General features: G+C 37.1%; 1 protein-coding gene across 4 annotated transcripts in view; it reads left to right on the forward strand.

Annotated features, from left to right (window-relative positions):
• The first annotated feature begins 5,451 nt into the window (after positions 1-5,451).
• Positions 5,452-26,534, forward strand: part of LOC139722316 (heterogeneous nuclear ribonucleoprotein K-like) — a 159,630-nt gene continuing 138,547 nt past the window's right edge. For 2 of the 4 annotated variants that reach the window (XR_011710278.1, XM_071633625.1), the window contains exons 1-2: positions 5,455-5,513; positions 17,673-17,727. The gene's annotated coding sequence lies outside the window, so the exon portion shown is untranslated. Of the gene's footprint in view, positions 5,514-17,492; positions 17,728-26,534 lie in introns of those variants that run through there. The other 2 variants (XM_071633627.1, XM_071633626.1) reach the window with 2 other exon arrangements.

Consider the following 26,534-nt stretch of genomic DNA (forward strand, 5'->3'; position numbering starts at 1 on the left):
TGAGTGATGGCCAACGCTGCCAAGTAAGACATGGATTACAGAAAACGAGAGTAGAAGAACCACTCCACTACACGTCTTGAGGTGTTGTATCAGGCTATAAGCTGTGCAATATTCATGAACAGAAGAATCCTGATATCTGATATTTTACAGCAAATGATTTTGGTTCTCCCTTTCACAGGCCATACACATCGGACACACACACACACACACACACACACACACACACACACACACACACACACACACACACACACACACACACACACACACACACACACACACACACACACCTTGCTTTCATTAATTATCATTAGTGAGCATTTATGCGTTCGTTCCCCAACCTGGGGGTGGCGATGTCAAATCCCATTCAGCTGTTTATTCTCCGCTGGCCCCATCTCATATCCACTATGTGCTTGCTTGGCCTTCTACGCCTTAAAGTTACTGCTTTGAAGTGAGTTTTTCATTCAATGAGTACATTTTGCTAGAGTTTAAAGGGATAGTACAGTATTAGTGGAGATGAGAATTGGGCTTTTAAATTTTTGCGAGATACCAAGAAAACACTTATGATACAGTACAGAGCATACCATTTTAAGAGGAATTCAAAGTTTATTTGATGAAAATCTGGTTTGGAATAACTGGAACATCCAAAAACAAAGTAAAACAAAGCGATCGTTACAAAGTGTGGGTCCCACACTTTATCAGAATCGCTCTTTTTGGATATCTCAGCCATTTCAAATCCAATTTTTATCAAATAGACGTTGAATTCCTCAGAGAATTACATGCTCTTTCATATTTCATATGAGATTTCTCATTATCTCACCTAAAAATGTTAGAAACATAAAATTAGGTCTCAACCAGAACTGTACGATCCCTTTAATGTTATGACGAGTATACTCTCCAGTACATTCGTAGTCGGCATCATCGTGCATTTACGAGAGAGGGCAGCATACTGAAACGTGACAAGAGCAGCATTAGATTGCTTTACCTATTTCTTTATGATGTGGGGTATGAGGGGAAATTATATCTCTCTTTTTAACACTATTGCAATAAATCACGAATGATATTGCGCACATTTCATTTACTGATTAGAAATGAAAGATTTAAGTATTAGGATTTGCACGTGTTTTTTGCCTGATACACAGAAGTTTGTCACAAGGACGTTACTCGAAATATGATAGACTTTGTCCTTTAGAAGCGTAAACAGAATAATATGAACCTAAATTAAGGGGAATCTAAGCAGTGCTGAAAGAAGTTATAATCAAGAGAACATAGTGTCGTAGGAGAGAAAAGATGATGATAGAATAGTTTGATAATGTTGTGACCCCTCATGGTATTTTGAAAGACCAATCGTGTATTTTGTGTACATAGAAGAGTCACACCTCAGCTGAAGAGCAATTTTTATGTAAAAATAAAAAATGATAAAAAAAATGTTCCTATTCAATGGTATTGTGAATTACTCTGTGAACATTAAGTAATTATTTCTGAAACAAATCTATAATAAAAACACCATTTGTGTATACGAACTTGAAATGATTCGCGTGTGAGGTGAATATTATTCGTTAAAGCGTCTAATATACAAGATGTAACACAATCAATGTTTTTCATACTTTGAAATCGCTCTAATAACGCATCCCTGCATGTGCTTTCAGAAGCACATCAAAATAGATATCTAAAGAGTAAACGGCAAAACAACATATTTTTGTGTTTGTATAGTATATATAGATATGGTTATAGATATATAGATGCATATAACGCACATTGTATATATAGATATACAAATACAAAATACAAAAATGCATGACTATTGGAGAAAATTGTACATTAAATGTACATTATTTTACAGTCATGCATTTTTACATTTTATTATTGAGTACGAAAGGAATGCAGGCAATGTACATTTTTCTCCAACAGTCATGCATTTTGCTATCAATGCATCAAAAGTAGCATAATAAGCAAAAAACAATCAGTGCCAAAGCCAGATTTCTAGCCTAAACTAATTTTACTGTCCGCCAAATTTCTATATTTTCCACCAACGCTTTGCACAAGAACTACACCAAAGATCCTACATTAGGCTCTCTTATTACACTGTAAAAAAAAAAAAAAATGTTAAAGGGACTGTACAGTACTGGTTGAAGTGGGGATTCATGTTTTGAAAATTCCAAAGTGAGATAATGAGAAACCTCTTATGAAATATGAAAGAGTATGTAATTTTAAGAAGGAATCAACGTTTATTTGATGAAAATTGGTTTTCAAATGGTTGAGATATCCAAAAAAGTGACAATAATAAAAGGTGACAGGCCACGCTTTTTATTAGGATATCTTTGTTCTGCTTGTTTTTGGATACCTCAGCCATTTCAAAACCGATTTTCATCAAGTGAACTTTTGATATCCCTTAGAATTACATGCTCCTTGACATCTCTTAGAGTGGTTTCTGAATATCTCGCAAAACGTTGAAAGCTAAATCCTCATATGCACCTCAACCAGAACTGCACACACCCTTTAAAGCTCCCTCGGTTTCTAAAGGGGGGGGGGGGGGGGCTCCTTTCTGAAAATTCCAACTAGATTACGAGAAACCGCGTGTAATTCCTCATTGAAATGATTGACGCACATTATTTACCAGATATACTTTTTTTCCTTTTATTTATTTATTTTTATTACGTGTATCTCAGGTTTTAGGCATTTGACTTGAGGTTTGGCATATGGGCGGAATATAAAGGTGTGCAAACTCTATCGTTTTTTCATGTTAAACCAATATATTGCCGTAGCAACCACGTTTTTGTTTTTGTTTTTGTTTTAATTTTTGCATCCAAAGTATACAGTTAGTTGTGGACTGAACACTCCCTCAGTTTTCAGTATTTGAGTTGAGGTTTGATATTCTATATAGCTGCTTTCCTATGACTGTGCAACCTTCGTCATTTGTCGCTGTTAGACAATGTGTTGCTACGGCAACAGTATTTTTAGGGGGGAAAATATATTACCAGTGTGTTGCTCACTCCATTGGTTGGGTTTCTGCGTTGAGATTTTGTTAAAGATGATCAATCTTAAAAGAGCGGAACATATTTCTGATCATCGTTGGGCAATGAGTTGCCGTGGTACTACATATATAATAATATCCTTATTTTTTTGTTTGAAAGAACATATCAAATCACCGGTTTTGCTGGATGAGCTCACACCATCAGGTCAGGGTGAGGCATCCGTCATATTTAGTGATAGTTTTAGTTGTATTTGTATTTGAATTCAGTGCTTTTTTGTGTAATAATGTATTATTTGATAGTGTTTGTAGCTGTTTTACATTTATATAACTGATTCTGGGTGCATGCACTGGTCGGGGAGGAAGGCCTCGAGCCTTGGTGATTAAGTTTGCCTTTTCCTCCCCCTGGCAACCAGCGGCATGCACCTGGAATCACCGCAATCTTTATATCATGTAATACGATTTTCTGTTTGTATATATATATGTCCGCCTGTATATTGTACGTTGAATTGCTGAATAAATAATAACAATAATGATAATATACCTGACAGGGAAAATGTTGAAATTCTTACAATAAAGCGTGACGGATGTCGATCCTCATTTTTTGTCTGTTTATAACTTTCATTTCAAGTATACATATATTGTTGTTATTATTGTTGTTGTTGTTGCTGCTGCTGCCATTCAGATCTGACCGATTTTATATGCTACGAATTTAGTTATTGTCAGGCTATAGAAACACCTCGAGTAAGAGTCTCGCACAGAAGCTATGATGATGTAGATATATAGCAAATCTTTTCTAATGTTTGTTCGATGGGTTTGTGCTTATATAGGTTTTGCTCTTTTTTCTGATTTCTCTTTTAAGTGTTTATGGGGTTTTTTCTTCTATCCTTTACATTAAGTTTATATCCAATTTTTTTTTTGTGCGTTTCCTTCTTAAATGTTTTACTTTCTATTTTATTCATCATAGTTTATTTGTGCTCCATGCACAAGATTTTTTTTACCTCGTCGCTGCGGTATATTGAGTTCTCTCCATAGCTTGGAGCGGAAGGAGCAGCTCTTATAGCTGCTTATAGCTTCAGTATCAATGCATGCATGCAGGCGAGAATTAGCTGAGTGTATCACTTTCAGTTTGGTTATCGTGATCATCATTACGTCCATTACTATCGTCCTTATTACTATGAATACAATCTTAATTTTGGCTTGCTTATCTTCTTAGCCTTTTTCCAGGACTATTCAACAGAAACAGTATAATGACATTCAACTGCACGTGGAATATGTCGACTATTAATAGGGTCTGAGTATCTGACGAAGATCGAGAGCTTGAGTTGCCGATTATGATGATTTTATCAGAGAACAATGCTAGTGAAATAAACATGCAGCCTATCATATGATCCTCACTTATACTGATAGGGCCTACAGTATGACTAAACCTGAACAACCCAGATAGTGATTATGACTATAAGTCTGATTTCATTTTGTAGGCCTATATATCATCGTGGGGCCTATTTCACGGAACTGTATACGAACACCCCGGAATTATCCCTTCCCCTTTACTAGCCTCAAAGCCATCTGACCACTTCTAGGTCCACACATTTACGATTTAGGTATGATCATAGATCCGCATGATTATTTCTCGGAGGGGGGGGGGTGGGGAGGGAGATTAATGTTCAATATTTGGAGTGAACACACGAGCGAGGGAGAGCGCAAGCAGCGACCAAGCAGGGGAGGGTGATGCGGCAGTGAGCTTTTTCATTTTTTTTTTTTTTAACTGACATACAACGATCTGATGCACACTTCATAGTAGAATATCTGGAACATTGTCAAGCACAAAGTAACAAAAAAGGATATTCAAGGCAATGTAGATGTCTAATTTTTGTATTAAAAAAAAAGAAAAAGAGAATGTTGAGGGGCAATTTGGCTAAATCGTGTCTCTCACAGGTCTCTTGTTCCTCGTTGTGTTCGTCTACACTTCGTATAGGCCCTTTGGTGCACAGCACATCCAATGCCAAAATAGACGGCAGTGACTGTGGTGGCGACAGATGAAATGAGAGAAATGTCATTAACAAACACGAGAATTAATCGAAAGACAGAAATGCTTTTATAGTGTTGCGTGGTTTTCTATACACATTGTAATTACATAGGTTTATACCGATCTTTTTTTTCTTTTCTTTTTGTTGGAAAATCCTAATGTGCGAATACCAGGAAAAAGGGGGGGGTGAAAATTTCTTGGAAGGGGTAACCTTACCCCTCCCCCCGCATACGACCATAATGTAGGGCATCACTTTACCACGAATAATATTGAAGTGCTTTTAATTTTGCTTGACGAAGATTTCGTCTATTGCAGGGTGCACGAACAAGACAACGTTCCCTGAACTTTAATACGTACACGTACGAGGTCGCACCGAAAGTGTGCAAAGGACCGCTGTGAAGCTCGAGACACGCAACAAGACAACGTGTACTCGCATATTGTGAGGTGAATCATCTGTATTGAAACGTGGGAAACACGCGCGAGTTTGAAAAGCCTCACAACTTCCGTGAAACCGTAAGCATGTTTATATTTCAGTACTTGTCTAAGTCACGCTTTTGTGTGTATGACTGAATCATAGTAAGTGCAGTATCATGCATCATCAAATTTTGGCTAGTTTGATGAAATTTAGGATCATTAGCAGGCTATTCCACTATAAAATGGTGTCTTTGTCTTTGCCGTCCGACACACAAGAATACACGTGTGGGACCGTGGCATTGTTCTCCAACAAAGACATTTTGCGTGATACCGCGACTTTCTGATTGGGGCCAAGATCAGAACCATAGGTCTGTCTCTAACGTAACATGTGAAACCCAAATATAAGTTTAGTTAGGGTTTGTTTAGACCCTGCCACACGCCTGTGTGCCAAACGGATAGCTTCATGCAGCTCAACTACTCTTGTTGGCAAATTAGTCTTCCCTTTGGCTTTGTTGGCTCTGTTTTTATATTATAAACCCTGCTTTTCATTTCAGCAGCCCCCTCATCAATGGTCAGCACAGGTTCCATCCCGATGTACGGCATCGATTTTGTTTCACTGCAGTTCACAGTGTTTTCATTTTTTGCAATGTTGTACTAGAGTCTATATTATGATAGACTAGGTACACTAGACTAGTACTATACTAGATGATTAATATCTTGCTGTTTCCGCATTTTTGTTGGAAATTACAACTGTAGACCTAAGTTTAATCTAGAGTAAACTTAAATGAAATAAAATGCAATATTAATTTCACCTTGTTTACAATTAGAATTTCTAGAGGTCTAGATCTACCCATTTATGAAATTAGAGATAGAGGAATCTACTTGAAAGAATCAAGAAAAGTGATCTGCAAATTTACAGTAGTCATGCAAGAATGCAAATCATCAGATGGTGCAATTTGTAGAGGTGCTGACAAGCTTCTCAACTGGCTGGGAGCGAGAAACTCTGATTTAGGGAAACACCCGAAAAGTTGGGGGGGGGGGGGGGAGACGTATCCTAGTTTTTTCATTTTGGTGCACATTTATAATACAATTTTACTTGCATAATTTTTATCTATTCATTCGTTATGGAACCTGGTCCTGCAAGACGTCAGTTTGGGCATTTTTTGCCCATATTTGGTCAATGGTGAATGAATACTGTTGTTGTTGTTGTTGTTGTTGTTGTCCATTTTCCATCTGTGAAGATGGCTGGATAGCCCATATTCAGCTACACTAAGCTGGTCTTCCATGGGGTCCAGTTGGATGTGGGGTGGGACCACTTCACCGGGTTAGACACCCTGCTCTTTGCGATGAATGAATGAAGCGGGATCTTTTACGTGCATGAGCTGTGACTCTCTCATACACGGGACCTCCATTTTATGTCCTATCCGAGGGACAGAGTGTTTTGCCTCTTGCTAGAGGGGACGGTATGTTTACACACAACATTGCTCAGTCCAGACTCGGGTTCGAACCCGGGCCGCGTGATCGTGAGGCAGACGCGCTACCGACTGAGCCAACTCACCGCCTCTGTAGAATGTACAGTAAATGTACGGCTGATGTAACTTAGTAGATGGCAGAATCTTTAGAGACCTCTAAGCTTTTGAATTATTTATTTGGAAAGGAAAATAGCTGTAAGATACCGCCATGTAGGAATCCTCTAGCCAACAAAAAGAATTGGGATTTAAAGTTTACCTTGCTCATTATCAGTTCAGCAGAAGAGAGTTTCTCATCCAACGTTTGCTATTTATCTACCTGCCATGTTTTGTTTTGTTTTGTTTTTTGTTTTGTTTTTTGTTTTTTGTTTTTTCTGAGAGGCATGAGAAAATGATTGCTGGGTGGATGAGTGTGAGATGGGTTGCTGGGGAGTGAAACTCGCGCCGTAGGTGTGAGAATTGGATCTGAGTTTGCCAAGATAGGTAAAGGATAGGCCATATAGACCATGGAGGCCATATATTGGGTAGGGTTGTCATCAAATTTCCATACAGCTGTATGTCTCGGCCCCCCCCCCCATACCCTATCATTTGTCAAATAATATGTGTGCATGCATAAGCAGGATAGGACAATATGGAGTGGTATGGCAGAATCAGTGGAAAGGGAAGTCTTTCCATTAAAGGAGACCTCCGGATGATTTTCAGATTTTTACGGTAATGAACAATTATAGATTAGTTATACTGAGGACAGAGTTTCAGAATTCATGATAATTGGGATGAAGAATAAGAATATGTTCAAAAGTTAGAACACATTCCAATGAACAAGAATGATGACATGGCAGAGTCACCATACATGTAAGAATGCATGAGTTGGGGCTCAAGGAAGCAGAACAAAAGAAGAAGGCATGCATAGATTATACACAGGTGAACTTGCAACCAAGCAGTATTGTAATGGAATTATACTGCTACATTTCTGAAATATGTGAACCTCCTAAAGTCCTATCATATGTCATCACCCCTGTTCAGTGTAATTTGTTTAAGGTTTTTCAAAGTATTGTTTCTCTGCTCAAGCACCACAATAAATTCCACAAATCTATACATGGAGTTGTTGATTTGTGTACTACATGATATGAAATTATGAAAAATCGTCTGGAATGTCCCTTTAAGTTTACAGAAAGTTTAAAGGAATGGTACAATTTCGGCTGAGATGGAGTTTAAGGTATCCGATGTCTTTTTATGGTGATTCTTTTATAATGACAAGCCTCCTATGATATATGAAAGAGCACAAAATTTTAAGAGGACTTCAAAGTTTATTCGATGAAAGTAGGTTTTGAAATGGCTGAGATATCCAAAATTAAGCAATCCTAATAAAAACTTGTGTGTTAAATGTGTTTTTTTTATATCAGCCATTTCAAAACAGATTTTCATCAAATAAACTCTGAATTCCTCTTACATTGTAGCATTGTAGTCTTTTAACATTTCATAAAGTGGTTTCTAAGTATCCCGCAAAAAGTTAAAACTGAATTCTCACCTCAACCAATACTATACCATCCCTTTAATGTATTTAAGAAAACTGGAGTTCTTCTCTAGTTCTAGTATCTTTTCTTGGTACATTACACAAATATTACTGTAGATGTATACTCTAATGCAAGAAATTTTTGCTTATTGGATCCAACAGCCTTTTTTGCATTCAATACATAGTATACAACTGTAGACAAGAACTTCATGTGCATTTCAATTTTGTATATCTTGCTCAGATTGCAAAATTTTGCGAAATTAGAATGCATGCGTAAGTTTCTGATTTTAGAGTAATGATATTGTGAGTCAGTTCTGGATCTCTACCACAGAGAGTATTTGTGCCTTCTTTCTGAAATCCATTAGAGCTGAAAGAAAAATGTGAAATAGTGGCTAGAGTGCACACCTCTCAACACTACCTATTACTGGGGCTGACATGTTTCTCTACTACTCTGAATTTAAAGAGGTGCACTTCAACCAAAACAAAGAAACTGTCTCTGTAGTAATAAGTGCATGATAGTCGTGTGTCTTTTCCAGGTCTGCAGTGTGTATAGCTTGAAGTTCAGGCAGATGATATCAGAACAGAGGTGACAATGTAATGGTAGTGGGCAGAAAAACATGTCGCACATTCTTATTAATTGACAAACAACATTATTATACTGACCAGTAGTTTAACCCGTTGAGGATGAGTCCCGAGTATACTCGGGCAAGAGTCTATGGGAAATGTGTGTTACATTTATACATAGCAAAATCAAACCGTCCTCAGCGGTTTAATACATCAGGCATTGAGAGCCTAATTACTCTTACAGTTACATTCAAGCCCTTTGTATTTCATAATATCAGCTTGGCTCTTGTTTGCATACCCAGTATTTCAATTTGTCTGCTTTCTCTGTATCTCTGTTCCTGTTTTGCTTACCTGAGCGGAAGGCTCAGGTGAGCTATTGCGTTCATTCATTATCTGGCATTCATTTTCTTCTGTCAGTTGTCTGTCACCTTTTGTCTGGCGTATGTACACTTTTTACATTTTCAGTTTCTTCTTGAAAACCCAATGATGGATTTGTACCAGACTTGGCAGTTAGCATATCGCTAGGGGGATAGGATCTCAGTTTGTATTATGGGCACCCTCTAGGCCCTAGGGGGATTAGAGGCAAAGTCCTCAAATTGAGGAAACTTTAATGATCTACAATTGTATCTCTCTATAGAACCAGAAGTGATTGAGCTTAGTAGTAAAGTACATTGGTGACTGAAATTTCAAGTCTGTTCATGATGGATCTTGGGATGCCTCCTTAAAGGGCCGTTGGGGGGGGGGGGGGGGGGGGGAACAAACTGCAACCCAATTTTTTTGAATTTTCAGCTTCTTCTTGATGCCTCCATACAATTTAATTTCAAGTTTGTTCCAGGAGTGGGGGATGAATTGGGGCCCAAGTAGCTTCTTCTTTTAAACCGTAAATGATAAATTTTACCAAACTTGCCAGGTAGAATCCCTATGAGGGTGATAAGATCTTAACCTGTTGAGGATAAGTTCCGAGTATACTCGGGCAAGTGTCTATGGGAAATGCGTGTTGTAGCAAAATCAGCCCGTCAATGGATTTAGCAATGTTTGTATAAGGTGGACATCATCCATGACCCCCTCCCCTTCACAACACGTATTCATCCTCTTCTTAAAAGTGCATGGTAAATTTTCACCAAACTTAGATGGAATTTTTGCGAGAACAGTAGAATACATATTTGTAAAAATGGGCCCTGTGCCCCGCTTTGGGGCCACCAGGAGGCCCAGGACCCTCAAATTAGAGAATCTTAATAAAGAAAAGTTAAAATTTTTCTTCTATAAAACCAGAAATACTCTGAGTAACTTTAAAGTTATAGCAGATCCATAGGTGGCCCCCTTCTGGCTGGGACAAAATTACGGGCCAATTTTCACATGTTGATCTCCTTTATGAAAATGCATGATAAAAGTTTTCATTGAACTTGGCAGGTATTGTGGTTAATTTGATAGAACATATGAATGGACATCACTTATTAATATTTGTGAAATTCTTGTGTCAAGTTGTTGTTAAGTATTGCAACTAATTGACGAATTACCCTTCATCTACGTAAATTAATACTGATGTCAATTCATTTCAATAAAAACAACTTGATGCAAGAATTCATTAATTTTAATGAATGCCCAGTACCCACTGCAAGCATGCCATAAGATTAGAACCAGCACTGGCTGCAGGGTGGGAGCTTGGCACTCTAGTAGATACAAAAATATGTAGTAATCAGGATATCGTGGTTCAAATCCATCACGAGTATGTATACACCCATGATTATTTATCATTGCCACTACTTAAAAACTGAATAATTGATGCTTAAATACAAAATGTTAATGGAGGGCAGATTGTCAATCTCAGTTGCAATGAAAAAGAAAAAAAAAAACGTGATGCAAGAATTCATAAAACCGAATGATAGGCCTACATGTGTACTCAATGTTGTTGGGGGGTTTTGGCTGCTGGTTTGCATTTATTGTTGATATGATATTTACAAAGTTGCTACAATTATACCAGGGCTCAACACTAACGGTGGCCCGGTGGCCCGGTGGCCCAGGGCCACCAACAATTAAAGTCGGGCCACCAAATTTCCAAAAAGGGCAAATTTGGTGGCCCGCCTCGGGCCACCAAATTTTTTTGAAAAGTATGTCAATAAATTCGTAACTTTTTGCGCCGGAAATTAGCAGTAAAATTTGTTCAAAGGATGGATGAAAAGGACTGAATGAATGCCTGAGAGTGAGTGTTGCAAGTTGTTGAAGTTTATTTATGAGTAGATATGTCCAACTTCTAATTCTTACTATCATAAATCTGCAATATTTGACTCATTAAAAAAAAAAAACTTTTAATTTTTTTATTGGGTTTTTTTCGGGACACCAAATTTTTCTCTCGGGCCACCAAAAATTTGAAATTTAGGATTTTGGTGGCCCCATTGGGCCACCAGACAAAAAAGTTAGTGTCGAGCCATGATTATACCATTGTCACTGTCGTCATCATTCCATCTGAGCTGGTAGTTATTGTAAACCTTGATACAATGTAATAGTTTCTGGAGGGTAATGATGGAAATGAGTTGTTTTCAATGAAACTTAATTCTCCTGTTCATATATAAGCTTGTATGATAAAAATATATTTTTCTATCCAATGAATGAATTCAATGAGACTAAACTTTATCATTTAAATCAAAAGTATTTCAGAGTTATGATGTACCAACAATTAGTTCTTTCTTCTTTCTTGTAAAATGGTTGAAGATGTGGATAGTTATCTTCTTTTTTTAAAATCCTCATTACCAACCGTGGGAGAGTTGTGAGACAGGAAGGAAGTTTGATAACCTCTCTACACTATAGGTCTTGTGCACTACTAACATCTCAAGAGATATGTGGGTATTAACACTTGAGAACTTGACATTTGGTTATGTGACAAAGTGATCTGGTTGCTAGTTTGGCTTCTATGCAGTTCTGACAGTTTCTACACTCACATTTTTGGCACCTTCCCAAATATGCCAGTAAAGTAAAAGCAAATCCTGAACAATACTTGATATTTGTAGTTTCCCCCTACAATGAGCTCTGGCTTAGACATCTATTAATTCTCATTGATAAGAGTATGTAGGGAAGCTGTTTGTAGCTTCAGGGAGGTATGAGGTCTTATCTCACACTTCCGTGGTAGCTTGTTGATTGTTTTTAACATTTTTGGAGCAACTTGTGAAAGAAAGGATTTACAAGTTGTATTGAGTACATTGTGTGCTTAAATGACAAATTGTGACAGGGTTCATGCAGTCATAGAAAACCTGGATAAGTCATGGAATTTTGAAAATACTTTTCCAGGCCTGGAAAAGTCATGGAAAGTAAGAATTATAGACGTATACCATATCATAGAAAAGTCATGGATCAGTTCAGAAATTTCCATATTTTTCACCTTTTAGTGATATTTTTTTTTGCAGTGTAAGTTTGTTTTTGAGGAAAACATTGAATCAAATGAAATCGGACTAAACTTGTTCGCTACAGACAGTATTGGGATGATATGTGACCTGCTACAACAAAAGGATCCTAAAGTGGCTGACGGCTAAGCCGAGAAAATCGAGTTTGAAGTCACATCATCAAAATTGGTCAAAACAATCGGATTTCTGTTTTTGGCATAATTTTGTAATCTAATGTTTTATATATCATCTGCCGAAATTTTGAAGCTTAATGATCAAAGGAAAGGCAAGAAATTAGCGTTTTACTGGGTCATGATTTTCCGACTTTCAACGTAACAGAAACGTTTCCGAAGATATGTATTTAGCGCTGCAGCTAGACCCCGCCCCTAGCAATGAGGGAGTGATCTTATTGGTCAGTGCATGGCATCCTGATTACTGATTAGTCATGCGAAGACCGCTGATGCTAAGCTTGAGTGAACATCGCGGTGGTCGCTAGGAGCATGCCTTCTATTGTCCAGCGATGAAAACTGTCTCGCCTCCCTTTGATCATGACAGCGTCGGAAGGAAAACTTTGAAGGCATTTTTCTCCAAACACTGATTTCCTCAACCACTTGACATGAGCTAATAAAAGCATCAATATCTTCACAACCGAGTATTTTTTATGAATTGTGCTATATATGAAATTAGAGTAGAAGAGTAAGGGAAAATTGTCACGCCATTTTCAGAAAATTGTCCTCCCCCGACTTTCGGATCCTTTTGTTGTAGCGGGTCACATATACATACTGTGGCTTTTGATACATGGACACAACTTTCTAATAGTAATTTTATTTATTTACCACTAACCTCCTACTGTGGAAAAAGTCCTGGATTTCCTACAATTTTACATGGGAAAAGTCATGGAAAACTCATGGAATTTATTTTTGTGAAATATGCAGGAACCCTGTAATGTAGGTTCCATTGTTTTTCCAGAAAACACTTAATTGCAATAATTGATAACGTTGTATGAACAGAAGGTTAGAATCGATATGAATTGTGGTAGGTTTGATCGTCTGGAATTGAGTGACTCTGTTTAGAACGTCATTTCTCACAACCACTGCGTGAGATTCCACACGCTAGTGAAACTCACTGCCACATGGTCTAAAAATTTCCTGTGAGACCCAGCAAGACAAAAGTGTGAATTTATTACGGATTACTGTGAAACATTCGAGGCAAAGTTTGTTCATACATTGTAGTAAACATTCTGTAAATTACAGAGGGAAGGGAAACAAGGAAGTCACATCATCCTCTCTTTTCCCCTATTTGTGTGTGTGTGTGTGTGTGTGTGTGTGTGTGTGTGTGTATAGAAATGCAAGATCTTGGACAAAACAGAAATTGTATTTTAGTGGTCTATTCAGAAGTCAGTAAATAGAGTTATTTACATCTGTACAATAAGGTTATCAGCCAAGTGCTCTGAATCACCCATCTTTCTAACACCTATCAAAACACACTGCCATGTATCGCATTTTGCACCAAGTCTTACCATGGCATGATTGTCATCGATTCTTCATTAAAGGTTCACAAATTTTACCCTTGCTGTACGTACGGAAATTAAAATGCATTTCTTTCTTCATACTCTATTTTCATATAGCAAAACAGCATTGTGTCGTATGTGCTTATCTTCATCAAAAATCTTTATTGCAGTTTATGGTTTCACGAGGAAATAGCACCGGATGATGAAAAAGCTGAACTGTGCTGTACATCTGCACAATTTAAACTGAAGGCACATGAGGTCATAAGTCTGAATACTGCATTGAGGAATTTTTATTTGCTCATTTGCATGACAAATGTTTGTAGTTTTCGTTGAGTGTGCACCGCCTGTGGTTCCTCTCTAGGGCTTTGAGTGCAGCTGGCCTTTGTACCTAAAATATAGACTGCTTCATTGAATGTCTCCTCATGTAGGCAATTCACTTGACAGAAATGGTGGAAACTCCACAGTTTGGCTTGATAAATTTACTGCTAGATATTGGGAGTCCATTTCAAGACTGTGACACATAACTTTGATGAAGTAGGAAAAAGCTGATCTGTGGCAATGTGATCACATGTGTTGTACAGTGTAGTTTGGGGAACACTTAGCTATCACAATTGTATGTAGTATGCTTGAGAGTCTTATGTTGATGGAAGGACCTTTTCTGCATTTGCTTTGTTTATTTTGCTCTCTCTGTCTCATGCCTCTCTGACATGCAGTTGTACATTGTACTCTCCCAGACGTTTCCTCTGAGAAAATAAACATACATTGTACAGTACGTGTATCTGTAAATGATATAATATACAATATCATTACAACAGATCCATGCTAAGGAAAACCTGTATCTAGAATGTTATTTAATGATGTCATTGCAGTGTACTGTATGCATGTGTCAATGTAGTTACATTTCTTAGCATATTTATCTGTTTTGCATTTTGTTATGGAATACAGAAAGTCTTGAGTCCACTCAATTTACATATAGATATCTTTGTATTACAGGGTACTGGGAAAATCCTAGTAAGATAGTTTTGAGACTTCTATTTTTTTGAAGAGTAGAAGGATTTTATAATGGAAAAATGATACGTGATACACTACTCTTGACCACTGTTTTGAAGTAGAAACAATTACCTTTTTGTTTTAATATGAAATGTGACCCGCTACAACAAAAGGATCCTAAAGTCACTGACGGCTGAGCCGAGAAAATCGAGTTTGAAGTCACACCATCAAAATGGGTCAAAACAATCGGATTTCTGTTTTTGGCATAATTTTGTTATCTAATGTTTTGTCTATCATCTGCCGAAATTTTGAAGCTAAATGATCAAAGGAAAGGCAAAAAAGTCAGAGTTTTTCTCGACCATGATTTTCCGACTTTCAACGTAACAGAAACGTGGCCGAAGATTTGGATTTTAATAGCGCCGCAGCTAGACTCCGCCCCTAGCAATGAGGGAGTGATCGTATTGGTCAGTGCGTGGCATCCTGATTACTGATTGGTCGTGTGTAGACCACTGGCGCTAAGCATGAATGAACATTGCAGAGGTCGCTAAGAGCATAGTCTTCTATTGTCAAGCGATGGAAACTGTCTCGCCTCCCCTTGATCATGATAGCGTTGGAAGGCAAACTTTGAAGGCGTTTTTCTCGAAACTCTGATATCCTCAACCACTTGACACACGCTAATAAAATCATCACTATCTCCACATCGAGTACTTTTATGAGTTGTGCTATATATGAAATTAAAGAAGAAGAGTAAGGGAATAATGTCATGCCATATTCAGAAAATTGTCCTCCCTTGACATTTGGATCCTTTTGTTGTAGCGGGTCACAAATGCTTCACAATTATGCAATATACCTCTGTTAAGGAATCAGCTTAATGCAATGCTGATTTTTTAATGCAAATTCTTTTAAAAATGATTATTGGTTTCTACTACTTTCATGATGAAGAATATGCATCTTGGAATTTGTGAGGATTTCTAGGTAAACAGGTTGTGGGCATGATGACCAAAGCAGATAACATCGAGGCTAGAATTTGTACATGCCATCTTATAGCTTGCTAGCACAATTTCCTGAATTCCTCAGCTAAGAGCAATGAAATAGATTTTATACAGACATGGTAAATATGTTTATAATATCCAAATCTTTGACATTCAGCTAATCTGGTGTGAATTGATGAGGATGTTGTAGTGTTTTTTTAAAATATATCTTACACTGTAGGCAGCCACATGTGCTGTTGATGAAACGGCTTCTCACATAATATTGTGAAACACGCTGTAATGATACATTTGTATATGGTGGAACCATGGATAGAATGTATGTTTGTGACCATTGAGAGTGTGTATACATGCGTGTGTGTCTTTGTGTAAGAAACCTAAGTGGAACATTGCATTCACGCAAGTTCCACTGGCAGAATTGATGCTTAAATGCAATACTCTACTAATACTTAGTGGTATGGGAGATTAGATTTCTATTTTTTTTTCCTTCCTGGTTGGATTAAAAAAGGCTTTGGTTTTTGGTCTGGTAACATAGCCATCAGAGCATGCAATGAGAGTGTGACAAATAGTAGCCTTACAGTTCCCAGTGAAGGCAGTGGGATAGTAGGAGGTGGCATCAAGATGTCAATTACTACAGAGGTAAAAGTGAGATACTGCCCTCTTGTGGTCGTTGCAAAAACATGATCATAAGACTGATGTTGGTGTCGAGTAGAGCGCCTTGAGGTTAGAGACGAGAGGGAGAGGTTTTATAAGTATGGAAATGAGCAGATCATATTTCCTGCTGAATTAATCTCTCCCGGGTATGGCAGGAGATTGCATACTGTTAGCGATCTTGGGCTCCACTAGTGTCCTATATCTGGGATTGAAACCTGAATGTAGGTTCATAAACCTGTTGGCTTAGAATGTGTTTAAAGATGTTTACATAGTCTTTGCGTTGATTAAAATTTTGTCACATACTGTATGTATAGAAGCTGCTGTGTCTGGGGAATTGGTTTTTGTCTTTTGTAGTTGTCATTTTTTTTTTTAGAACTTCACAATTAGAGATTGCTTTGTTGTTGTTTTTTTATGTGTGTATGTGTGTGTGCATATTTTTCTTTGGGGGATATAAGAACTGACCCTTATGCTGTATAGCATTTAAAGGGTTTGTTTTTTTTTTTTTTAATTTCTACTCTTTTAGGAACCCTTTAGAATTGTCTTTAAGACTCTTCAAACTTCAAGCTATGCCTCGTGAAATTGTTTTTATCGCAAAGAAATACCATAGGGGAAAGAAGTGTTGTAAGTTGTTGATATGAGGTTGTATGAGAATCGAATTGACAGTTACATACTGCCAAGAAAGTACAGTATTGTAGTAGATTACTCTTTCACTGAGAAGAGGAGACATACTCATGTTTTAGTTAGTCATTGTTTTTTGATTTTTAAGGTACAAGAAGGAACAAGAGGTTACAATATATTACCATGGTAGTCCTTGCAGTTTGTGCAAAATATTACACGAAAGGTTTGTAGATCTCAAAATACAAAGCAAAACGTTAATGTCAGGAGCAGTGGTTCTGTCTTGGTATAGTATTAGCACTACTATGGCCATGTTGCCTGCTTTATACTGGTAAATCTAGCTTGACTTTGGACACTGTCAGAAGACAGTTCATGAATATTTTCTGCAAGGCAGCAAAATAAAAGTCTGTCTTACTAGAGGGCTTTCATCAAGCTTCAAGGAATAATATGAAGGTGGAATACAACCGCCAAATGGGTTTGCAATTACTGAATGTGTACAAGTGTTGTTCATTGTTAGAGCAATCGGGAAATATAGGGACGATTATTCCCTCAATGACAGTTTTATTTGTTAACCTTTTAGGTCAACGTGTCGCTGTCTTGTGAGGTTTCTGGTGATCAGTTGATATCGAGCTCAGGTACGTACAGAGAAGTGTTCTACGCCCTCTAGTGGTGAACTAAAGATATTCATGACTTGGCAAGATTGCAGCCTACGCAAAAGCAGTGATGCTTATCAGTGATGCTTATCAGTGTGTGTGTGTGTGTGTGTGTGTGCATGCACGCAATGAGCATTTTCACATACTTCTTAGGTTAAGCTAGAAGGTTACAAAATTATTGAGGAAGAGTTTTATGAAATTAATGAAAGGAAATATGTCAGGTCCAGTGTGAGTGTAACACAAAGTTGATTTCATACCTGGTAACACTGACTTAAGGTGAGGACAGGACAAAATGCAACATTTTTAGAACAAGTATGGAAAGTTTAAAGGTTAAATCCCATTTGGAATAATCATAATGTATGCCTTTATAGTCAAAAATGTAGCAGCAAAACCATTAGTCCATATTTGTAGCACTGCATCTTTCAAATCGAATGGTTGGATTCCGTCAAATCATGATATCATCCTAGAATATATAAACACTGCAAACAACCAACTCATAGCTGTCAGAACTACATTGTTCATACATCATGATTACACAGCCCATGCAAATGAAGCAGAAAGTCTACCTCTCCTTGCTTAGTGCACATTTGTGCATAGAGTTGTGAAGTTACCAAATTCTATTATGTGCTATTTCTCAGCAGCTATAAATGTCGTCCATGAGACTGTCACCAAAGAGTGCATAATGTGGTATGGATAGCATGGAGCAGCAAATTACTCTTTGAATAAAAAATTTAGCAAAGTAGACTTACAAATTTGTCAAGAGTGACGGATTAGGTGGTCTGTTCAATTCCTGATATGAGGCAATTGGCCATGCAGGTTTTGAGATGTTCATCAAAGAACAGGGATACAAGTCTGGTATCTTCTGGATGATAAGCTACAGGTTCTACCTTTACAGGATGTATTTTGCACAAAATCATGCTAATTCAAAGCCTAAGTTTCAATTTCAGTCAAATTTAGATGTAATCCTAACATCCAATCAAAAAACAAAGGGCACACCACAAAAGCCCAAAGTGTCAGCTGCACCTAAAAGCATTTTTGAAGGATAAGTGAGCTACTGCTCAATGCATAAAGTCATGTTGATTGGATTTTTTTTAATGGACTGCTATAGAGATTCAACAAATAAAATGGTCAAATTTTGCAAGGTTAACTTCAATCCATATTTTTTACAGTAATAATGTCATCAAATTGAGGAAGTGTTACACTGATTCAATAAAGAATGTAATAAGCTATACTGAACATTGGATATAAGTTGGTTAGGGAAAAGTGAGATACGTTCCAATGAATTTGCAATTTGTTGACATCATCTTGAAATTTCATATTCTTCATTTCATGCAGGAATGTCATATATTTTGATTTTTTTTTAAAGCCTCAATGACCCATCAAATATGAAACGTCTACAATGCATTAGCTTCCAGAACATGAATTGTAGTTAAGCAAAATTGGGGAGCATTGTCCATTCTAATAAGTTAAAACAGATTAGAAATATGCATTTTTTGTCTGTACATTTGCACCGTATATCACCATTGATGCACACAGAATATTGCAACTTTGACAGGCCTGTATGATGTCATATCAAGTCAGATAGTCCTGAAATTTGGAGAACATATATTTGTCTTTGATGTTCTAAACCAAATCCATGCAAGAATTTTCACTTTTGCTTTACATATAGTGTGTATGGGTGCAAATAAAGTGCCAAAAAAAAATGCTCAAAATGGTCTTATATCCATGCAAAATGATGCATTTTGAAATTTTGATGCGCGGGTACTATACATGTACATGCGTAAACTTTGTAAATGGATGCGTAGAAAATTACATGAATTATGTTCCTACCAAGTTTCATTGAAATATGAAGCTTAGTTATGGAGATATAGACAAAAATGTGAGTGATGAGAGTTATGTACGGTTGAGTGATCACATGGAAAAATGTGATACTATGCCATTCTTAGCTCATGAGAAATAAATGATAAGTTTTAAGTCATGAGAACTTGAACTTCATGAGACAATCAATACACAAGATATATGTACAGATTAAAAAAAAAAAATCATACAGAAACGGAAGGTGATGCATGAACTTTCACAAATATCCTTTAAAAAAAATCCTAGTGACATCCGTAGTGTGTCAGTGGTATTTTAGAACATACTGGTGAACATTTCCTATCTGTCATTCTTAATGTGTTACATGCCATGCAATAAAGAGAATTAAGAAATGAAGAAAAAAATCACAGAAAAATAGGTTCTTCAGAAATACGGCTTTGTCATATTTTTTAAATTCAGATTTTTTATGGATTCTCAATTGATAAAGATCTATTCCACCTCTCCTGTCTGAAAAGAATGATGGGCTAAGCATCATTAGGTACATGAGGTAACTCTTTATTATAATTATTTACAGATTGTACATTTGATCTTGAAAAGTGTTTTGTTGTTTTGTTTTAAGAGTCTCTGCTGTGCATTGTATCCCTAATTACAGCACCCACCTCTGTCAAGTGCAATTACAGGCCTTAAAGTTTAAGTAATTTTAACTACCACTAAGTCACATTTTTTCTTTTCTTTTTTTTCGTGCATCAGCTCCAGGAGTGTTCTTCAGCTGACATATATGACAAAAAATAATAAATTAAAAGAATATATATCATTTATATATACAACATAGAATTTATGAATGTGAAGATATTATATAGGTATATACCATCAGCGCGTAGAATTATGTAAAAAATTATTTAATTCAGTGTTTATTGAATATTGCATAATTTTTGTTTGTAGTTGGACACAAAAACTCCATAATTTCAGACAGATGAGACTGAAGTAACCTGAGTAACTCTACCAAATATACACGTATGTGAGTGAGCAAGGTTTGTTTTACAGGTATTAAGGTATTACAGGGTATTATGTTTGGTGTGTGGTGAATTTCCATTGAGCAGTCTTCCTCATAGTAAGGTAATTGGTAGAGGCTGCCTATCGGTAATGTCATTCCTTGCATGTTTACTTTGTTTCAAAGAGAGCGCGGTGAAAAGTCACTATTAGTTTTCATGAATAGGGAGATGCAGTGATAATGTATTACCCTTACCTAATTAGCTTGATTGAATTTTAATGAATCATTGTAGCAGGGCAAGAGTAATGGCATACACACTCCCTAGGGATTGGCATCATTTAGGTCTCCCCCACAGCACAGACAAGAATTGGCATCCATTTCTATGACATACACTGCAGTAGTTTGTCACTATGCCAGGTTGCATCAGTGGGGCAAGACTGATGGTGAAAAAACACATCAAAGTTCATTTTACATGTCTGGGTTGAATTTGGTGAAAAAAGGGAATAACTGATTCAATTTAAACCCAAATGTCTTCAGTTGGATGTTGAGCTGAAACATGTCATACCTGAGTTTGTGGTCAGTATCCACTAGCTATACAATTTTGTACATGTAGGTTGCCAAAATATACTAGTCACTGAATGCATTGATCCAATTCAAAATTAATGCATTGATTCAAAAGAAGTTAAACAGCTAGACTTATGTTTGTCAGATTTATGAGGTGTCAATTTTGTCTTCGTTTGTCGAACACTTAACACATGCATTAAGGACCCACAGTAATGGCTTAGTATCAATTTGAATGTATTCAAATCTACCCACCTACACGGTGTGTAGTAAGTAGTGATTAGGTATACAGTCTATTTATAACACACTTTAGTGGTAAAGTGATAGTGATAGCAAGATATGACTTGTATTGAGCACTTTCTTTAGTTACATTTCACTTTCTTCATATTCAAAGATTCAATGCATAATTGTAGAGTATAAAGACATGATGTACAGATAGTCACTTTAAAATGCATCAATGTCTTGGGTAATTAGATAAGTAACACGAAACTAGAAATGCAAAATGTAGAGTTTTAAGTGTTGCCAGAGAGCTGCCTTTTGTGGTTCTGAAAAATTAATCAGAGGATACCAATGTGAAGGTGTCTTATTTAGTGAATCAAATATCCAATCAACTAGCGACTCTCACACCTTCTCCTTCCAGCTAGAACTTGAGGTTGATTTTCCTGAAATGTGCTCGGATATTCCATTAATATTTTAAGCTGTAATGTATTGGGATTACTCTGACACTCCACACTGTCTTTTTTAGAGCATACATACGATGTATGTAGCTGTGTCATATGGAGATGGCTGATTCCCGGCATGTGAAGATGAAAGGAAATGAGTGCGTAGTCTAGTGCTACAAGCTTTCTGTGGCTATTGAGTTCAAGTTTTTGACTTTTAGAAAGGTGTTTGGCAGGTCAGGCAGAGAAAATGTCTTGTGGAAAGAAGCTTCCTTCGCTCATTTCTGCAGCTTCCCTTCTACACTCCTCCCATAAGAATCATGTGCTGCATGTAGACTGCACTTTAATACATTGTATATATAGTAAATCCTCTTTTCTCCCCAAAATCAGTTCGTCATAGTCTGTGTGTGATCACCCTTGTATAACAATTGTATTGCATTATAATCATGTCTTCTACTTTCATTTGAGATGCATGTAGCAGCTCACTCATTTTTGTTATACGACATTGTTTACATTTGTTATACCCCTGCCACACGTAGTGTGAAGGGGGTGTATAAAATGGGTTCAAGAATGTAGCCAATTGGAAGCGCTAAAATGAGTCACGTGTGCGCTCATGATTTTCTTACTAACATGCACGGCCGTGCAAAAAGTGTGCAACGAAAAGTCATAACAGCACAGCGTGTTATCCTATGGGACATTGCAGAGAAAGCGTAACTGCTCAGTCACTGACGTCACAATGTTTACACTGGCAGTGCACACTCAATCAGTTGTTACAAGTGCGTCGCGCGCTACTATACGCGCTGTCAATCCTGTAAACAACTTCTAGTTCGGGCTGCCAGCCAGCCTTTCTTGTGCATAACATGTGGCGTACATACGTACATGTGCGGGATTTGCGAGTGCGACATGCGTAAATGTTTTGAACGAACATCTTCGGACATCTTGACTTTTGAGCGAGTGCTACACATAGCTGACTGGTATTGACCTACAAAGGTACATGAAAAATGCTGTTAGTTTTCGACCCATTTTGTAAATCAAATGATACACAGGTTTAAGTTCGTGACATTAGTGGAGATGCAGCTCACTCTCGGGTATTTACAATGTAGTGCAACATGCACTCGCCTTCGCCTCGTGCATGTTTCACAATTGAAGACATGAATATAAGAACGACCCAAGTCCAATTTTTGGCCAAATTCAGTTTGACATGGGAAATTGTAGCTTATGCATGGACTCATCTTGTGTATAAATGATAGATCCTAATTACCCCCGGAAGTGCCTGAAAAAAATTGAGTTACATCTATGAATGTAAGAATGAAGGACTTGGGTCATTCTTACATTCATATTATAGCACCCTCTCTCGTCCTTCTCTCGTCTCTATACCAGAGTATCATGTATATGAATCAAAGAACGACCCAAGTCCATATGAATCAAAGAACGACCCAAGTCCATCACAAAAAATGGCCTCTCCACAATTAATGTAAATGTTAATTGTCATAATAATATATGTTCTAATTTGTATAATTATACAATGTTGCCTTCCCATCACAGTTAAATAGAATATTATTGAACAAATAAAAAAGATATGAAGTTTTTTAAAGTTTACTCGAAATGGTATTCCATGGACTTGGGTCGTTCTTATATTCATATACTCAATTGTAAATACCCTCGAGTGCGCTGCATCTCCACTAACACACTCTCACCTGTGTATTATTTGTATGATAGGAATCACTGTGATGTTGGTCGGGCGGGTGGGCGGTCGGTCGGGCGGTCTGTTGCAAAATCTTGCGTCGCGAACTCCTACAGTTTTGAAGCAATTTTAATGAAATGTTGGGTAAATGATGATATTGAGGTATAGATGTGCAAGACATGTTTTTTGTGTTTGTCGGACAATGCGTTGCCATGGTAACCATAATTTTACCAAAACCTTGTGGATTGAATAACTTCCATAGTATTTACGCAATCAATTTCAAAATTGGTATCTATGATGATCTATAGGTGTAGTTATGCAAGACACTCTTTTTGTTTGTACTTGACAAAGCGTTGCCATAGTAACCGCTTGTTTTCTTCGAAATCTTGTGGAGTGAACAACTTCCACACTTTTGAAGCAATTGAAATCAAATTTGGTAGGCTTTATGGCCTTGAGGCATAGATGGGGAAACATAATTTTTGTGTTTGTCGGACAAAGCGTTGCCATGGTAACCATAATTTTACCAAAACCTTGTGGATTGAATAACTTTCACATCATTCAAGCAATTAAGGTCAAATTTAGTATGTATGATGATCAGGAGGTTTAGTTATGCAAGACACCAATGTGTTAATATAAGAAAAATGTGTTGCCATGGTAACCACTCATTTTTGTATCAAATTGAACCATTTAATCTATGCAGGTGAAATTTGGTGTGTATGATGCTCTTTAAGTGTAGTTTTGCAAAATGTCCTTTGTATTTGTATGAGACAATGCATTTTTTTTTTTTAATCCTGTGGAGTGAACTTCTTCCTTAGTTTTCAAGCAATTGAAACCAAATTTGGTAGGCATTATGGCCCTGAGGTATAGATGTGGAACACATGATTTTTGTGTTTGTCACACAAACCGTTGCCATGGTAACCACAATTTTACCAAAACCTTGCAGATCGAATAACTTTTCCATCATTCAAGCAATTACAGTCAAATTTAGTAAGTATCATGATCTAGAAGTGTAGTTTTGCAAGACAGCAGTGTGTTACTTTAAGGAAAATGTGTTGCCATGGTAACCACTCATTTTTGTATCAAAATAAACCATTCAAGCTATGAAGGTCAAATTTGGTGTGTATGATGGTCTTCAAGTGTAGTGATGCTGGGGGAAAGCATGTTTCCATTTGCTGTAAGTTTTATACTCAGTGTCAACTCTGTAATTGTACATTAAACTAAAATTATTCTGTTTCCAGTTCGACAAGTGCACAAACTTGGTATTAATGTCATTGCCCTCATGACATCACATACTATAAAGCAACACTAGGGGCGGGGGTATTAATCACCTTCAGTGATAATTCTAGTTTTTTATGACAACAGTACTATCTTGACAAGTTTCATACCAATGTCATTTAATTGATAATGGTCTAAATATAAAAAGAAATACACACACTCACTGTATATTATTCTATGGCACAGCATGTGATAAGAGTGACCTGTTGTGAATACTGTAAAACGAGGAATGTTCGTGTGCATTGAGCCAAGATGCGCAAAATTAAAATGCATGCGAAAGTTCTTACCTACACTATAAGTGACCCTCTGCAACAAAAGGATCCGAAAATCAGGGGAGGTCAATTTTCTGAAAATGACATGACATTATTCCCTTATTCTTTTGCTGTAAATTCATGTATATTGCAACTCATGAAAGTACTCAGTTGTGGGGATATCAATGGTTTTATGAGAACATGCTGAGTGGTCTAGGAAATCAGCGTTTCGAGAAAACCACCTTCAAAGTTTTCCTTCAATGCAATCGTGATCAAGGGGAGGTAAGACAGTTTTCACCTCTTAGCAATAGAAGGTATGCACCTAGCAACCTCCCCAATGTTCATTTAAGCTTAGCGCCAGCGGTCTACGCATGACCAATCAGTAACCAGGATGCCACGCATTGACCAATAAGATCACTCCCTCGTTGCTTGGGGCGGGGTCTTTATGCGGCACTAAATCCAAATCTTCAGATACGTTTCTGTTCCGTTGAAAGTCAGAAAGTCATGGCTCAGAAAAATGTTAATTTCTTGCCTTTCCTCTGATCATTTATCTTTGAAATTTCAGCAGAAGATCGACGAAATATCAGACTACAAAATTATGTCAAAAACAGCAGACTACAAAATTATGTCAAAAACAGAAATCTGATGGTTTTGACTAATTTTGATGATCTGACTTCAAACACGATTTTCTTGGCTCAGCTGTTAGCGACTTTCGGATCCTTTTGTTTTGGCAGGTCACATATGCATTGAATGCCGGTGGCAATTCGCGAAATTTTCATGCTGCGAAAAAGGCCGTCGGCTCCAATTCGCAAAAATTTCATGCCGAGTATATATTGTGTTTAGCGGTATGCCTTGTAAACAAATCCTATCAGATTTCTCAGTATTCTCGAAGAGTCTGTCAACAAGTTTTTTGTTGTCTTAATTTTTTGAAGTACAGAAGATCTACAGAGATTGGTTTGTGACTGACCATCCTTTGAGAACCATGTACACAATATCTCTTCCAAAATTCAATCAGTTTTACCATGCTTGGATGCATTCGAACCATTGCCTGCATGTTACAAAATGAACAGAAAAAAAAAAAGATCTATGTCATTTTGATTATAGGGGAAAGGAATCTGAGTTTTATTGCCAAATGAGATATAGAAGCCCATTTCTACATCTGAGTGAGCTTTTTGAATGTTCTGGCTTATTTTAGAGCTGTGTGCTGTATGGATATAGAGAAAGACAGAGAGAAAGAGAGAGAGAGAGAGAAGGAGAGAGAGGGAGAGAAATGATAGTTCCAGTCATCCTTGAAAAGAAGAAAAAACAACACTCCCCATTAACATTCACGTACTGTCCGAATACTGAGAGTTTTGAGAATTTTGCAAATACATTGTAATTGTCATTGCCTCATAACTTGCCATAGTTTGTACATATACAATCTTGAAATGTCTAGTTTGTTGGCTCAAACGCAGTTGTGACGCAGTCTCAAATCCTAATATCTGGCTGATCATTATTTTGAAGTTATTCAGTTAGGAAATAACATTTTTCTTTTTTTACAAATTCTCACAAAA

Source organism: Diadema antillarum, unplaced genomic scaffold (assembly GCF_040938485.1).
Source record: "Diadema antillarum isolate AM-2024a unplaced genomic scaffold, OU_Dant_1.0 scf00000163, whole genome shotgun sequence".
Taxonomy (NCBI): domain Eukaryota; kingdom Metazoa; phylum Echinodermata; class Echinoidea; order Diadematoida; family Diadematidae; genus Diadema; species Diadema antillarum.